The following is an 18,053-nucleotide window of genomic DNA, read 5'->3' as shown; positions in this document are numbered from 1 at the left end:
GATCGGTAGGATAGTCAGTTGGCAACATGAGTGAAGGATGCTTTGTTTGCGAAATAGGAAGCCGATTTTATTTTGGATTGGAGATGCTTAATGTGAGTCTGGAAGGAGAGTTTACAGTCTAACCAGACACCTAGGTATTTGTAGTTGTCCACATATTCTAAGTCAGAACTGTCCAGAGTAGTGATGCTAGACGGACGGGCAGGTGCAGGCAGCGATCGGTTGAAGAGCATGCATTTAGTTTTACTTGCATTTAAGAGCAGTTGGAGGCCACGGAAGGAGTGTTGTATGGCATTGAAACTCGTTTGGAGGTATGTTAACACAGTGCTGAAAGAAGGGCTAGAAGTATACAGAATGGTGTCGTCTGCGTAGAGGTGGATCAGAGAATCACCAGCAGCAAGAGCGACATCATTGATGTATACAGAGAAAAGAGTCGGCCCCAGAATTGAACCCTGTGGCACCCCCATAGAGACTGACAGAGATCCGGACAACAGTGAACTGTATCTGAGAAGTAGTTGGTGAACCAGGCGAGGCATTCAATTGAGAAACCAAAGCTGTTGAGTCTGCCAATAAGAATGCGGTGAATGACAGGGTCGAAAGCCTTGGCCAGGTTGATGAAGACGGCTGCACAGTATTGTCTTTTATCAATGGCGGTTACGATATCGTTTAGGACCTTGAGCGTGGCTGAGGTGCACCCATGACCAGCTCGGAAACCAGATTGCATAGCGGAGAAGGTACGGTGGGATTCGAAATGGTCGAGGATCTGTTAACTTGGCTTTCGAAGACTTTAGAAAGGCAGGGTAGGATAGATATAGGTTTGTAACAGTTTGGGTCTAGTGTCTCCACCTTTGAAGAGGGGGATGACCGTGGCAGCTTTCCAATCTTTAGGAATCTGACGATACGAAAGAGCGGTTGAACAAGTTAGTAATAAGGGTTGCAACAATTGCGGCGGATAAATTTAGAAAGAGAGGGTCCAGATTGTCTAGCCCAGCTGATTTTTATGGGTCCAGATTCTGCAGCTCTTTCAGCACATGGGCTATCTGGATTTGGGTAAAGGAGAAATGGGGAGGCTTGGGCAAGTTGCTGTGGGGGGTGCAGAGCTGTTGACCAGGGTAGCCAGGTGGAAAGCATGGCCAGCCGCTTGTTGAAAATGCATATTGAAATTCTCGTTTATCGTAGATTTATCGGTGGTGACAGTGTTTCCTAGCCTCAGTGCAGTGGGCAGCTGGGAGGAGGTGGTCTTATTATCCATGGAGTTTGTGCTACAGGATGCAAATTTCTGTTTGAAAAAGCTAGCCTTTGCTTTTCTATGCATACTAAAATCATTCAGGGATTTTTCCTATATAGCTACATATTTTCCAGAAGTAAATGTGATTATTTTTACACACGGATCTAAATATGTAATTGATGGTCAACTCCTCGGGGGCCTGATTGGTGTCATACCTTTGCCCCAGCCCCAGCTAACACACCTGACTCTAATAATCAAAAAAGTAATAATCACTATAGAGCTCCACAGTGGAGTTGTCATAATTCCCATAAAACCTAGCGGTCAAACAGGGAAATGATTCCAATAGTTGTTATGCCATTCATTTTTCCCATAAGGGATTTTTCACATAACACTTAAAATAAGGGCTGTGTTTCGTGTAGGCTTAGCCTGGCATGACGTTACTTACCTGCAAGTAAGCATTTCGTTGGACGATGTATAACATGCGTATCCCGTACATACGACTAATACAACTTGAAACTGAAACTAATCATGATCTTCAGTTTAGAATGTAATTTGTTTCATATGCTGTGTTTGCTATGGATGGGGAAATAGTGAGACACCTCTCCAGCCCCCAAAAACTGAAGTTGCCGGTCCTTGAAATGCACTACATGACCAAAAGTATGTGGACCTCTGCTTGTCAAACATCTCATTCCAAAATCATGGGCATTAATATGGAGTTGCCCCCCCTTTTGCTGCTATAACAGCCTCCACTCTTCTGGGAAGGCTTTCCACTACATGTTGGGACATTTCTGCAGGGACTTGTTTCCATTCAGCCACAGCAGCATTAGTGAGGTCGGGCACGCACAGTTGACCTGGGCAGCTGTAGCATGGCAGAAATTTCACAAACTGACTTGATGGAAAGATGGCATTCAATGATTGTGCCATGTTGAAAGTCACTGAGCTGATCCTAAAAACAAATATCGAGAACCAGTCCTTCCCACCCCTGTATCAACCCCTAGCCTATCCAGTCGCGACCCGTCATTCAGGGCAGAGCACCACCTGTTGTTGTTTTTTTGTGGGGGGGGCTTGCCTGTTTTGCATGTTATTTTGGCATTAATATGTGTAACATATCAAACAATATATATCATTGAGTTAATAAAGCCACGTACAAACATTGTTCCTTTTTTGGCAGCTCCAAAATACAGGTGTTTCAGCCAAGCTGTGCTTTCTGTGGTGTTTGGGCAAGCCAGCAGAAAATACGGAGCGTTGCGCTGTGGTTTGCTCAGTTTCTGTCACTCATGGGGACTTTACGTCACTGACAAATGTAAGAGGAGACATTGAAAGTTCTAGCCCTTCAGCTGCTGCCACAGAAGTTCCCATCCAAGAAGGCTCAGAGGTCATTGGCCACAGATAAAATGATGTCAAATCACATATCTACAGTAGCTTTGATTGAACTGATCATGTCAACGTCATACTTTAAAAATCTTAGCTAGCAGTCATCATGAATCAAGTCGAATCTACTGGGAAATCCTGGGAAATCATTGTCATATGAAGATAAATTATAGATAAAACGCATCGGTGGACAAACATTACACAAGTTGGAAAATTGCAAATTCAATGAGTGGTTTGGAAGGAATCAGTGACAGTGATTGTGGTCCCAAATCTGGGATTAAGGGGCTCTTTTCCAAGTTTAAAATGATAAACCTTCAACATTGGTCATGCTGTCAATGAAGCATGATTTGTGCCGCGTACAAAACAACTTAACTTGGAGGACCGCCGCGCCACCTTCCTGTTCAAATGAGCCGAGCACAACAATGTGAGTCCAGAAATGTATTGTATGCTGCTTCGTAACATGCAAGGGAGATATGTATACTGTAGCTAAGAAAGTAATACTAGGTGTATATTGTGTAGTAAAGCCCATGTGCCTCACCCCAATAATTTGGTCTATTTACCCCTCATAATTTCACCTGTTCGGACTGTTCTACTGTAGCCTATAACCTGTTTTAGAGAAAGGTAATCATTGAATATTGTAAGAGCTTTCATTGTCTGCTTATATGCCCCTTTTATTTATCCTACAGTTCTAACTTGGTGTACAGAGAGAGCACTGTACGAATGCCCATCTTCTGAATTCTGTTGCTGTACATTTCAAAAGTGCTAATCAAACAGTTATATTGACTAACGTTATATCTGTCCTAGCTCGCTCATTGTCTTAATCGAAATTACGGATTGCCTCTTATCTACTTGTCGTCCCCTTATGCAATAATTTGTACATCTCAATTGTCATTAGAAACCACATTTGTGCCGTATTCGGAAGTTTGGATGACTGAGGTGCCCAAAGTAAACTGCCTTTTACTCAGGTCCAGAAGCTAGGATATGCATACAATTGGTAGTATTGGATAGAAAACACTCTAAAGTTTCCAAAACTGTTAAAATAATGCCCGTGAGTATAACAGAACTGATATGGCAGGCGAAAACCCGAGGAGAATCCATCCGGAAGTTTTTGTTGTTGAGCTCACCACTCATTGAAATGGCTGTCTTTGGGAATATCAATGGAATACCTTCCAGATTGCAGTTCCTAAGGCTTCCAGTAGATGTCAACAGTCTTTAGAAAGAGTTTCAGGCTTGTTTTTTGAAAAATTTGCTAGAATTTGTAGTTTTTCTCTGTGGCTCCCATTTTGGCTGTAGTATTGTGGCGCATGTCACGCACTTTATTTTTTCTCCAGTAATAAACATACTATTCTTCATCTTAAATCTTATTGTTTATTTACATATTAGGGTACCTGAGGATTGATAAGAAACGTTGTTTGACTTGTTTGGACAAAGTTTATTGGTCACTTTTGAGATTCATTTGTATGCATTTTGAATGAGGGAAACCGGTGGATTACTGAATCATGCGCAAACTAAACTTACTTTTTTGGGATATAAAGGACTTTATCGAACAAAGGGACCATTTGTTATGTAGCTGGGACCCCTGGGATTGCAAACGGAGGAAGATCATCAAAGGTAAGTGATTTTTTTTGCGCTATTTCTGACTTTTGGGACACCTCTGCTTGTTTGGAAAATGTTTGTAATGCTTTTGTATGCAGGGCGCTGTCCTCAGATAATCGCATGGTATGCTTTCGCTGTAAAGCCTTTTTGAAATCTGCCAGAGCGGCTGGATTAACAAGACGTTAAGCTTTTAAACGATGTAAAACACTTGTATTTTCATGAATGTTTAATATTACGATTTTTTTTAATTTTTTTTTGGCACTCTGCAATTTCACCGGATGTTGTCGAGATGGTGCGCTAGCGGCACGCCTATCCCAAAGAGGTTGTTTAAGCAAGTCAGCCATATCAGCTATGTTTTTATAAAGACAGTAAATGAGGCTGAATGAACTGTTTCGCTGCCAGACAACGCTCCGCTGATAGCCAGGTGTAGCAGTGGTAAGATGTTGGGACAGCTTTATGTAGGCCCTAACAGTTTGTGGGCACCGTTTGTCACCATTATAGTGCAATTCGTATATTGTTAAGTGTTGTAGTGGCATGCATTCCACTTTGATTTTTTTCTGCGCCCCACCAATATGTACATGGTAAAATCGCCACAGCCTATCAAGTTACCATAACAAAACAGACTATAGATCAGTGTTGTGACCCAACTCGTTTTCATATTCAGGTTCCCGGGTGCTTATTTGGTGCCTAGCGGTCTGATGGAGGTGAGTATCCCAACAACTTGTCAAGCCGAGGAAGGGATGGGATAGAAAAATGGAGGATAGGAAGAGGGAAATAAAGAAGGGCTTGTGAATTTCTGGATTTCTTTTGAGTTTGAGGTGAAATATTAAGATAAAGAAAACGATTATCGGTGTTCCCGACGGGAGTAACCATGTTGCGTTACAAATGTCTGATTCGAGCTCAAACGTGTTGCAATGATGAGACCTGGTTGTATTTAGACTTTCGCGCGCGCTTTAGTTACAGTAGTTAGCTACATGTCAAGACATTGCAAACGTAGTCAAGGTTAGGGGGCTAGCAATTCAACGATTGCTGATATCATTGGTGTTATGTGATTTTTAACTAGTTGTAACGACAACGGTGAAGAAAATGTGCTTCTTGAAGATAGCCTGTCAGTTACTAGCTAGGTAAACTTGCCATTCAGTGTAATGACGACGTTAGCTTGCTTACTTGTTAACTAGCTACTTAGTTGTCACTCGACCCCTAGTTTGTGAACCAGTTTAAATTGACTTTTGAGTCCACATCACTTCTTGACAAGCTACATTTTAGACTTCAAGGCATATTGTTACACCTACTATAATGTACAACAAATGTTATTCCCAATAATTTACTAAAATGAAAGGTAGCTGTGTGGCCTGACCAGTTCTGCTGCAGAATAATTCATTCAGCCATTCGCAAACATATCCCTCATTTACCAAAAGAACCCATCTAAACCGATAGTGACAACCTGGAAATGCACCCAATGATGGCATACTGCTTATGCCATAAACCTTTTTGTCAACTTGAACATAAGCAGATAGCTATGTCCATTAACAGTAAAATATTAATCTGCCTTCCCCATATCCTGGAAACACGACGTTGAATTTCATTGAATTCTACGTCGGTCATAAATGAGCGTTTGTATCGGGACATAAAAATCTATTTTAACTTTACCAGTTCTCTGTGTGGTAGGTCCTTTGGAAGGTAGGAATGTGAGACAATATATCCACAGGAAAGTATATTTACATAAACGTTTCAAAGTACTGTTAGTGCCTATAGTGCATAAGATAAATACATAAAGTATATCATACAGTACATTCAAAGTAACTTAGACCTCTTGACTTTTTCCACATTTTGTTACGTTACAGCCTTATTCTAAAATGGATTAAATGAATTGTTTTTCTCATCAATCTCCACACAATACCTCATAATGACAAAGCGAAAACTAGTTTTCAATTTCTTTTGCAATTGTATAAAAATAAAAAAAACAGAACTACCTTATTTCTATAGTATTCAGACCCTTTTCTACGAGACTTGAAATTGAGCTCAGGTGCATCTTGTTTCCATTGATCATCCTTGAGATGTTTCTAAAACTTGATTGGAGTCCACCTGTGGTAAATTCATTTGATTGGACATGATTTGGAAAGGCACACGCCTGTCTATAAGGTCCCACAGTTGACAGTGCATGTCAGCAAAAAGAAAACAAGCCATTAGGTCAAGGGAATTGTATCGAGGCACAGATCTGGGGAAGGGTACCAAAACATTTCTGAAGCATTGAAGGTCCCCAAGAACACTGCCTGACCAAACTGAGAAATTAGGGGAGAGCATTGGTCAGGGAGGTGACTTTGACAGAGTTCCTCTGGAGATGGGAGAACCTTCAATAAGGACCTCTGTGGAGATGGGAGAACCTTCAATAAGGACAACCATCTGCAGCACTCCACCAATCAGGCTTTTGTGGTAGAGTGGCCAGACGGAAGCCACTCCTCAGTAAAAGACCCATGACAGCCCGGTTGAAGTTTGCCAAAAGGCACCTAAAGGACTCTGACCATGAGAAACAAGATTCTCTGGTTTGATGAAACCAAGGTTGAACTCTTTGGCCTGAATGCCAAGCGTCACGTCCGGAGGAAACCTGGCACCATCCCTAAAGTGAAGCGTGGTGGCAGCATCATGCTGTGGGGATATTTTGCAGTGACTGGGAGACTAGTCAGGATTGAGCGAAAGATGAACGGAGCAAAGTACAGAGAGCTTTTGATGAAAACCTGCTCTAGAGCGCTTAGGACCTCAGACTGGGGTGAAGGGGGTCACCTTCCCACAGGAAAACGACCCTAAGCACACAGCCAAGACAATATAGGAGTGGCTTCGGGACAAGTCCTAGACTTGAACCCGATCGAACATTTCTGGAAAGACCTGAAAATAGCTGTGCAGCGACCACTCCCCATCCAACCTGTCAGAGCTTGAGGATGTACTGAGAAGAATGGGAGAAACTCCCCAAATACAGGTGTGACAAGCTTGTAACGTCATACCCAAGAAGACTCGAGGTTGTAATTGCTGCCAATGTGTTTCAACATAGTACTGAGTAAAGGGTCTGAATACTTAAGTGAATGTAATTTTTCATTTTAATACATGTGCAAAAATTTCTAAACCTGTTTTTGCTTTGTCATTATGGGGTACTGTGTGTAGATGAGGGGGGAAACAATTTAATCAATTTTAGCATAAGGCTGTACCGTAACAAAATGTGGAAAAAGTAAAGGCGTCTGAATACTTTCTGAATGCATGATACATATACGCGTACATGTTGTGCATGTGTTTAGATGGTTCTGCTCGTGCTTCAGGTGCTAGAGATCTGAAGGCACTAACAGTACTTTGAAAAGTTGACGTAATTATACACTGCTCAAAAAAATAAAGGGAACACTTAAACAACACAATGTAACTCCAAGTCAATCACACTTCTGTGAAATCAAACTGTCCACTTAGGAAGCAACACTGATTGACAATAAATTTCACATGCTGTTGTGCAAATGGAATAGACAAAAGGTGGAAATTATAGGCAATTAGCAAGACACCCCCCAAAACAGGAGTGATTCTGCAGGTGGTGACCACAGACCACTTCTCAGTTCCTATGCTTCCTGGCTGATGTTTTGGTCACTTTTGAATGCTGGCGGTGCTCTCACTCTAGTGGTAGCATGAGACGGAGTCTACAACCCACACAAGTGGCTCAAGTAGTGCAGTTCATCCAGGATGGCACATCAATGCGAACTGTGGCAAAAAGGTTTGCTGTGTCTGTCAGCGTAGTGTCCAGAGCATGCAGGCGCTACCAGGAGACAGGCCAGTACATCAGGAGACGTGGAGGAGGCCGTAGGAGGGCAACAACCCAGCAGCAGGACCGCTACCTCCGCCTTAGTGCAAGGAGGTGCACTGCCAGAGCCCTGCAAAATGACCTCCAGCAGGCCACAAATGTGCATGTGTCAGCATATGGTCTCACAAGGGGTCTGTGGATCTCATCTCGGTACCTAATGGCAGTCAGGCTACCTATGGAGGGCTGTGCGGGCCCACAAAGAAATGCCACCCCACACCATGACTGACCCATCGCCAAACCGGTCATGCTGGAGGATGTTGCAGGCAGCAGAACGTTCTCCACGGCGTCTCCAGACTCTGTCACGTCTGTCACATGTGCTCAGTGTGAACCTGCTTTCATCTGTGAAGAGCACAGGGCGCCAGTGGCGAATTTGCCAATCTTGGTGTTCTCTGGCAAATGCCAAACGTCCTGCACGGTGTTGGGCTGTAAACACAACCCCCACCTGTGGACGTCGGGCCCTCATACCACCCTCATGGAGTCTGTTTCTGACCGTTTGAGCAGACACATGCACATTTGTGGCCTGCTGGAGGTCATTTTGCAGGGCACTGGCAGTGCACCTCCTTGCACAAAGGCGGAGGTAGCGGTCCTGCTGCTGGGTTGTTGCCCTCCTACGGCCTCCTCCACACCAGGTCACTGTACAGCAGAAAGGTCATTCTACACCCTCAGAACCACATCTCTGCCGGAGGGTTTGTGAATAACCTTGTCTGTGTTCTGTGAGACCATGTCGCTCCTGATGCTGGCTGTTCTCCTGTCCTCTCTCCAGAGCCCCTGGCCTTTGAGGACAGCCAGGCAGTTCAGCTGGAGGACGGGACCACCACATACATCCACCACACTCCCAATGGTATATTAACATCAAACCTGGGCCAGATACTGCATTCACCACTCCAGGAAAGGCTTGGTGAAAGCAATAGTTGTCACCTTGTTTTCTTTGGTCCAGTCCCTCACACATCAGTTAGTATTACTTCTCAAAAGGATGGAAGGAAAGGGATCTCAAACATCCACTAACCTCTAACCCCTGCAGACGGGTATGACCCCAGTGCTGTGGAGGCAGTGCAGCTGGACGATGGCAGCACAGCGTACATCCACCACCCCTTGGGCTTGCAGTTTGGCAGCACAATCCTGACTCTGCAGCCTGGGGGAGCTGGCTGCGGACGACACCGCGGACACCATCACCACGCTGGAGAACTATGCCAATGTCTCTCTTTTTCAGTCTGTTCTATCACTCATCTCACATGTCCCTGTTTTGTGTGCATTCGTTCTGTCTCTTTCTCAGTTATTTCTCTTGCAGGCTCTGTTTTTCTTGCTCTCTCTCTCATACTAAGCAGTTGTACTTGTTGTGGTGACATAAACAATGTAGGACTTTGATTCATTATAACGCCAACTCTCCCCTTGACCATTTTCTCCCTAGATGACTGGGTCAAAGGTGGAGGTGGATGAGACCATGAACCGTACTAATGGACTCCAGGATATAGAGCCCATCGTACAGGGGTTCCCCTAAGGGTCAGCAGACATCTAAGAAGACTTTCGGCTGTGACTACGAGGGCTGTGGACGCCTCTACACCACAGCACACCACCTCATGGTACCACACACACACCCCCTCCACCACAGCACACCACCTCAAAGTACCACACACACACCCTCCACCCAACCCTTTTCGGTTAGTGTACCCCCTCGTGCATTTTACCAGTAGGTCTCATGAGTCTTCTCAAGTACCCCCTGTAGATAGGCCAATTTCCCCTAGTGGTCCTAGTACCCCTGGAACCACTACTCTACATTACATCACACACACCCTTCACCACAGTCAAATCAAATAAACCATTTTTTGTCACGTACACAATTTACTGCAGGTATAAAATGGGTATGTATGTGGTTGTGTGTGCTTGTGTGTAAGGGTTGGATGTGTAGTATCTAAGGCGCAAATTTGTTCAGCGAGACAGTTAGGGTTAGCTGTTCACCAGTCTGATTGCCTGGTGCTAGAAACTGTTTTGAAGCCTGTTGGTCCGAGACCCGATGCTCCGATACCGTTTGCCAGATGGTAACTAAGTAAACAGTCCGTGACTCATGTGACTGGAGTCCTTGATGATCTTCCTGTGCTTCCCCTGGAGGGCAGGGAGCTTGGTGGTGATGCAGCCGGTCAAGATGGTGCAGCTGTATAACTTCTTGAGGATCTGAGGGGCTATGCCAAATTTCTTCAGTTGCCTGAGGTTGAAGAGGCGCTGAAGCTTTTGACCCTCTCTACTGCAGCCCCGCTGATGCAGATGGGGACTTGCTCCCCCCCTGTTTACTGTAGTCCACAATCAATTCCTTGGTTTTGCTGACGTTGAGGAAGAGGCTGTTGTCCTGGCACCCCTCTTCCATGGCTCTAACCTCCTCCCTGTAGTCTCATCGTCGGCAATCAGACCCACCACCTTCGTGTCGTCGTGGGTGTACAGTAAGTACAGGAGGGGGCTGAGCACACATCCCTGGGGGGCCCCTGTGTGAGGGTCAGCGTGGCAGCGGTGTTGTTGCCTTCCCTCACCAGTTGGGGTCTGCCCGTCAGGAAGTCCAGGATCCAGTTGTAGAGGGAGGTGTTCAGACCCCGGGCCTGAGCTTAATGAGCTTGAAGGGGACTATGTTGTTGAAAGCTCAGCTGTAGTCAATGAACAGCATTCTCACATAGGTATTCCTCTTGTCCAGGTGGGATAGAGCCGAGTGCAGCGCAATGACGATTGCGTCGTCCGTGGATCTATTGGAGTGGAATGCAAATTGTAGTGGGTCCAGTGTGTCAGTTAAGGTGGAGCTGATGTGGTCCTTGAATAGCTTCTCAAAGCACTTCACGATGACAGAAGTCAGTGCTACAGGGCGATAGTCATTTAGGCAAGTTACAATGGCGGACATGATGAAGCATGTGGGGATTACAGACTGGGACGGGAAGAGGTTGAGTATGTCCGTAAACACTCCAGCCCGCTGGTCTGTGGCATGCTCTGAGGACGCCGCCTGGGATACCGTCTCAGCCGGCTGCCTTGCGAGTATTCACACGCTTAAAAGTCTTACTCACGTTGGCCATAGAGATCGAGAGCTCACAGTCCCTTTGCGCACCGGGGGCCCTTGTAGGAGGATCGGTATTGTTTACCTCTGAGTCAGAAAAAGTGTTTTAGCTGGTCTGGGAGAAGGGCATCAGTGTTTGCCACACAGCTGGCTTTCCCTTTATAAGCCGTAATCGTTTGTAGTCCTTTCCACATGCGTCGCCACCTCAAGATACCAAACACCACACACTTGTTACCACATGACAAGATGTAAATGTTATACTAACGTTGCCCCCTCTCTTGTCAGGTGCATGAGCGGGCTCACACAGCTGCCCGGCCATACAGGTGTGACGTGTAGAAAGGCGTTCGCCAAAGGTTACGGGCTGAAGAGTCACCTGCGAACACACACTGGAGAGAAACCATACACGTGTCCTGAAGACATATGCTTCAAGGCCTTCAAAACCTCCGGAGACCTCCAGAAACACGTCCGCACACACACAGGTAGCAGGACACACACACACCCTGCATCTTTCCCCCACCACTTCTTTTCTTTCCTCAGTTTTTCTCCACACTCTTTTTCAGTCACTTTCGCTTTCCCTCAGTCTCCTCATATCTCTGTACTTCTCCACTGTGTGTAGAAAACATAGAAAGAAACATTAGAAATGCCTGCTCTTTCGGTAACATAGACTGACCAGGTGAATCCAGGTGAAAGCTATGATCTCTTATTGATGTCACCTGTTATATCCACTTCAATCAGTGTAAATGAAGGAGAGGAGCGGTTAAAGAATTATTTTTTTTTGCCTTGAGATATGGATTGTGTATGTGTGCCATTCAGAGCAAGACAAAATATCTAAGTCCCTTTAAACAGGGTAGTAGGCCAGGCGCACCGGTTTGAGTGTGTCAAGAACTGCAGCGCTGCTGGGTTTTTCACGCTCAACAGTTTACCGTGTGTATCAAGAATGGTCCATCACCCACCCAAAGGACAACTAGCCAACAACAGACCAGTGGTCGAAAACGGGTCATTGATGAAAGAGGACAAAGGAGGCTGACACGAATTGTGCAGAGCAAGACGGGCTACAGTTCATCAACTGACAGTCCAGTACAACATGGTGCCCAAAGACCCATCAAATAATGCACAACTCGTTGTACCTTGACACGAATGGGGTATGGCAGTCGATGACCTGAGTTTCACTTCCTTCAGCAAAAAAATAAAATGCGGTTGCAGTGGGCTAAGGAACGAAAACACTGGACACTGGAGAATTAGAAAAACATTGCCTGGTCTGATGAATCCCGGTTCCTGCTGTTTCATGCTGATGGGAGGACTAGGGTATGGAGAAAACCACGAGTCCTTGCATATGTGTTATGCCACGTGTCATCATTGCAGGCTAGGGATGATGGTGTGGGGTGTGTTTTCATAGCACACGTTGGGCCCCTTGATAAAAAATGAAGCAACGTTTGAATGCCACAGCATATCTGAACATCGTTTCCAATCAGGTGCATCCCTTCATGGCGGCAGTGTATCTATCTGCAAATGTAGTTCTTCAGCAGGATAATGCCCAATGCCACAAGGCTAGGATTGACCAGGAATGGTTCCACGAACATGACAGCCAATTTGACACAACTGTGGGAAGCATTGGAGTCAACATGGGTCAGCATCCCTGTGGAAATCTTTTGACACCTTGTAGAGTCCATGCCCCTGATGAATTGAGGCTGTTCTGAGGACAAAAGGGGGGTTGCAACTCAATATTAGGAAGGTCTTCCCAATGTTTTGTACACCTCAGTGTAGACCTCTTATGCTACCTCTCACTTTCTCTCTCTCGTTTTCTCCTTTTTGTTTTTCCCTCCTTGTTTCCTTCCCTCTTGTTCGATGGGACACTGTTCAAGTGCCCGTTCAAGGGCTGTATGTGCTCTTCCCCCATATCTCTATCTTTTCTTCTCTCAATCTCTTCCCCTGACATTTTGTCTTTCTGTCAGGTGAGAAGCCATTTAAGTGTCCGTTTTGAGGGGTGTGGTCGTTCCTTCACCACCTCGAACATCAGGAAGGTCCACATCAGAACACACACGGGAGAGCGCCCCTACATGTGCCCTGAACCCTCCTGCGTACGAAGCTTCGCCAGTGCCACCAACTACAAGAACCACATGAGAATACACATGGGTAGGACGCACCCCAAGATAAAACACACACACACACACACTACTAATACTACATGAGAATACACACGGGTGAGCGATTTTACATGACTGTTTAGTTAGATACTTCACGTTAAATAAGTACTCCTCTTTCTCTCTCCCCTGCTCCCTCCCTCTTTCTATCTCCCTCTCTCTCCTTTAGGAGAGAAGCCCTACCTGTGTACAGTACCTGGCTGTGGGAAGCGATTTACAGAGTACTCCAGCCTGTACAAGCACCATGTGGTTCACACACACTGCAAACCCTAAACCTGCATCCACTGTGGCAAGACCTACAGACAGCCCTCCACACTGGCCATGCACAAACGCACCACGCACAGACTGAGGCCACAGGGGACAGGGAAGGTATGTAGAGACACACACACTCATAATAAACACCAGCTGCGGACTCATTTCCTCTTGAAGATCTTAACAGTATTCAATTCGTTGAGGGAGCTCTGTTAACCTGAGCCGCGGTGCAACGTACCATGGCCCGTGACGTGAACGGACAAAAGCGGTGAGGGAGGAGCTCCCTTCTCAAATTGAACAATAATCTGCGCCGCTCGGTCATGTTGTCAACAAGGCAGCATGGTGCGTCGTCCAGAAACATACAATCTATTATGTGAGAACACAGAATCCTACTCATTACTCCACGTGCTCCATCTAGCCTAGGCTACGTCACGTTTGTTTTAAGCCGACTTTGCCGCGGGCTTTGAACGGGGCATCTGGCTCATGACCGGGAGGCTGCCCGCTTCCAAAACAAATGCAATCACTTTTAACACGGTGCTAACTCCTCACCGAAGTAACCCGGGCCAGATAATCGAATCCCCTCATTCGTTAATGACCCGCCTCTCCGTTTTCTCTTTTGCAAAAGCGATGAATGACCATTCATAGGCCTCCTTCTTGGAAGGGGCGGCGCAGAAAGAGGATGGGTCGGATTCCCAGACGTCATTGGCTCTCAGGTAGTCCTACGTTCCTAGCTAGTGATTCCAATTGTGTGATATGGAAAGAAAAGGGCATACATTTTCCATTCCCATTCTTTTGATAGCTGCGTGCTCAGTTCTAGTACATGCTGTCACCACAGTCCCAAGCTGTTCTGTTTCTCAGAACTTGAATGTATTATAAAAACAGTTGGTTCTCTTCTGGCAGGTGGGTCTGTCGGAAGAGGACCTACAGGCGCTTGGCATGGCTATCACCATGGTAATGCGGGACAACCATCTCCCTGCCGGCCCAGCAGACGGACACGACCGCCATGGGACACCGCCACATTACCATGGTTACAGGGGAGAGCAAGGAGCTGCAGCAGGTAGGTTACACGCACGTATTCCTTAGCCGACACTAGGCTAAATGTATGAAGCAGTATTTGCTCTTGCATGTCAATGTTTGTGCTGTAAAGTGGATCATCATGTTTCTGGTGGTTTGTCTTTCCTCTCCAGGTTGCCATAGTGATGTCGGAGGGTGTTATGACAGGTGGCTCGCAGGGCTCTGGCCCTCACTACCAGCAGGTGGCGCTGCTGGCCACGGCTAACGGCACACCGATTGCTTTTCAGGTCAGTTCATGCACACAGAGGTTAAGAACTTGTCGAGTTGCACTCTTAGCATTATACAGTGTGGTGTGTGTGTGTGTGTGTGTGTGGCTGTAGGAGCAGCAGACATTGGAGGAGGCCATCAGCATGGCGCGACAGATGCCATCCAGCAAGGAGGGCTGGTTCAGGACGAGGACACTTTAGAGGGGTGCTGCTGAGACACACCTACCCCCAAACAGCACCTTTCTCTGGGTACGACACGGAGCCCGCTCCAGAGCACTCCTGGAGCCCATCCTCCTGCCACAAACACAGTGTGCGGATCTCAGAACTAATCAGAGAGAATCCGAGGACCCGTTGTCATGGAGACTGGGTTAGAATGTTCAGATGTGAGCATGAGCAGATCAATCTTTGTTTGTTTAACCACAATACAGTAGCATACTCATTCTTCTGAGAAGCTGTTTAGATTTCACCTCCCAATCTTTGTAATCATAATACAATAATCAAAATACAATAACTTTTGGTTTGGTTTTGCAACACTGACTGCAATGATTTTTCCTGGGCCAGTACTGTGTACTTCTGTGTCTACTCATCAAGCTCTAAAACGTGGAAGTTTTGGTTTGGAGGACACTCTTAAACAGATGGATTCTTTCACTGATGAATCTGTGCTGAGTGATGCTGTCGGTCTAAGGAGCTAAAAGTTGCATTGTCTAAATCGTTGAAGAAATGAACAAAATCACAGAGTCCAATATGATATAATGCTGTGCTGTTTATCTGGACTTGTGCTGAGGTGTAAATTCGTCAATAAATACTTTTTTTTGTGTGTGTGTTTGTGGTTCTACCAGACAATTCATATGGGCATTATCTTTTCACCACCAGGGGTCAGACTAGCACCTAGAATACCCTGAACAATTACCATGTTTTGGAGGAAGTCCTTGATTCAGACAATTGCTGAATCGAAAAGTTTCTTGACTTCATAAACTGTTGGAAAAAAGTACAGGAAAGGGCTAATTGCTGCTAATTCTTTCCTAAATGTTACACTTTCCTTTGGGAAATACATTTTCTGCGAATAGATTTTTATGGAGTTGTCCTTTAAGAAAGATAAGATTCTTGTCTTTTATCTTTACTGACTTGAGTCTCCCCTAATGTGACATTTTGTTTGAGGCATCGTGTACATGTTAAACACAAGACAAGCAGTAACACACCGTAAAACGTCACAGTACAAACTGCATCTTAAATGTATGTAAATCTAGCCTACTGATCCTGTTCAGTGGTATGGGTAAAGGAAACGAGAGACGTGAGTCTTTGAATAGAGTCCGTGACTCTATTCAATGATCATTCATGTTGTAATGAAACAACTCCAATCATGACAACAAAAAGTGGTTGGAAAAATCAACTTTGGGATCAAAATAGATAAAGAGAGAAGACAGAACATGAGGACTCCATTAAATCTTTGCATTCCATCACCAGCTGTCTCTAACTTTCATTTGTTATGAGTTGCCAATGTTGCGGCCACACCCACCCTGCATCCTGCCTGCCTCACACAAAAGGGGATGGCCAAGCAACACCCCAGCCCTCTCCCCATGATCAGTGCATTCCAGCCCAGCCACGTACCCTCTTTATCGCGACACTCATGGTGGTAGTAGTTGTGGTGTACGGTGGGTGTAGCTTCACCTATTCCAGATAAGACTCACAGTCAAGGACCTGTGTTTACGTCTAATGAAAGAAGCCCAGGGGAAACTAAACACACAGAGGTATGGTGATCTGGCTCTCATCGCTGTTCACAAGGAGGGCCTTTATCTACGCCAGCTCCCACCAGGCAGAACATACGAAACCCTTCCTCCACCCCTTCTTTCTTTCCTCTGCTTAGTCGCTCTGTTCTCCCTTGACAACAGCACCTGATTGGCTGGGCGGCTGTGACATCACGCCTCATCGAGACCAACAGCTGCAGCAAGGAAGAGACGGAGGAGGTTGAGAGAGCAGTGGCGAAGGAGTGGAAGTGAAGCGAGAAACAGAGTAACTATAGAGATTTGAGAAAGAACAACAGATGAGAGGAACAAAGAAAGACGTAAGAGGAGGTTAGGAGAAATATAGAGCAGAGCCAGAAAGAGGAGAGCTTTGGCCAACCTGTGTTTCCTCTCTATTGTGGTCCACCCGGCTCTCCGTGCTCTCTCGCTTTCCGTGTTTATTGTGTTTACTGACACGCGTGTTAGAGCGGCCTTGGCTACATCCTGTCTCAGGGAGAGGAGAATAGAGCCTACGCCTAGCACCAACACACACACACATACTAACCCTGAAGCCTAGCACCAACACACACATACTAACCCTGAAGCCTAGCACCAACACACACATACTAACCCTGAAGCCTAGCACCAACACACACACATACTAACCTTGAAGCCTAGCACCAACATATTCTCAGTCTCACACACAAACTCCCCGAAACCTAGCACTCAGCAAACCCCCCTCGTAGCCTGTAATCATATCCTCTTCAGCTAAATGATGCCAGACCACTGTTTCCTAAAGACTCACTGGTGGGTTGGGGAGGATTCCCTTTGGGTTACAATTTCAGACTACTTTTAGACCTGACTAAACATTGGTTTTGTTGACTTGGTGGCCCAAACGCTTTAGATGGGTCTCAGCACAAAACAATGTGCTCTCCATTGAGCTGGGTGAAGTTAGAAGACTTCTTATCTGTCTTGCTGGGGGCCGATAGGGTGGCTGGCTCTAGCCATAACTAAAACAACAGACCTCTCCTGTGGTATAATCAGCCTTTATCTTGGTTTACTAATCTGATGAACAGAGACATTCTCAGGAATTGGCTTCCTGCCACAGGTAATCACAATGCAATGCACCCTGGGAAGGAGGTCAAGTTACAACCTGTAACCGACAGGAGTGGCCCTCTGATGTTGATCTGAATACTATGAACAGGGCCGGTTTAACACAGGAGCTTTACCGAGGCTGAAGCCCCTGGGCCCAGGCCTGTGGGGGGCCCAAGAGGCAGCAAGAAAAGTAATTCAAAAATGCATATATACTGTATTAGATATGAAGTACATATTTTAGATTTTTTACTGCAACAGGAGGATTCAGGAGCCTGCTCTCAATGAGTGTAGACAGCCTACTGCCACCACTCTGCTAATTGTCAAATGGGGGAGGTAAGGAGCCCTGCCATGATTGGGTAACTGATTCATCAAAATAAACTGCATAATAAATACATGTGACAGGTCAATTTTGAGTCAGAGGCCCAAGAGGCAAAACGTTTAGAGAAAAAAAACATTTAGCCTGCTCTCAATGTTCAAAATACACCAGAGAGCATAATTTAGCCACAGAGGAC

General features: G+C 45.7%; 1 pseudogene; it reads left to right on the top strand.

Annotated features, from left to right (window-relative positions):
• Nucleotides 1-8,741: 8,741 nt before the first annotated feature.
• Nucleotides 8,742-15,548, top strand: LOC129843055 (zinc finger protein 76-like; annotated as a pseudogene).
• Nucleotides 15,549-18,053: the final 2,505 nt, after the last annotated feature.

Source organism: Salvelinus fontinalis, chromosome 3 (assembly GCF_029448725.1).
Source record: "Salvelinus fontinalis isolate EN_2023a chromosome 3, ASM2944872v1, whole genome shotgun sequence".
Taxonomy (NCBI): domain Eukaryota; kingdom Metazoa; phylum Chordata; class Actinopteri; order Salmoniformes; family Salmonidae; genus Salvelinus; species Salvelinus fontinalis.
This window is presented reverse-complemented; position numbering and strand designations above follow the sequence as displayed.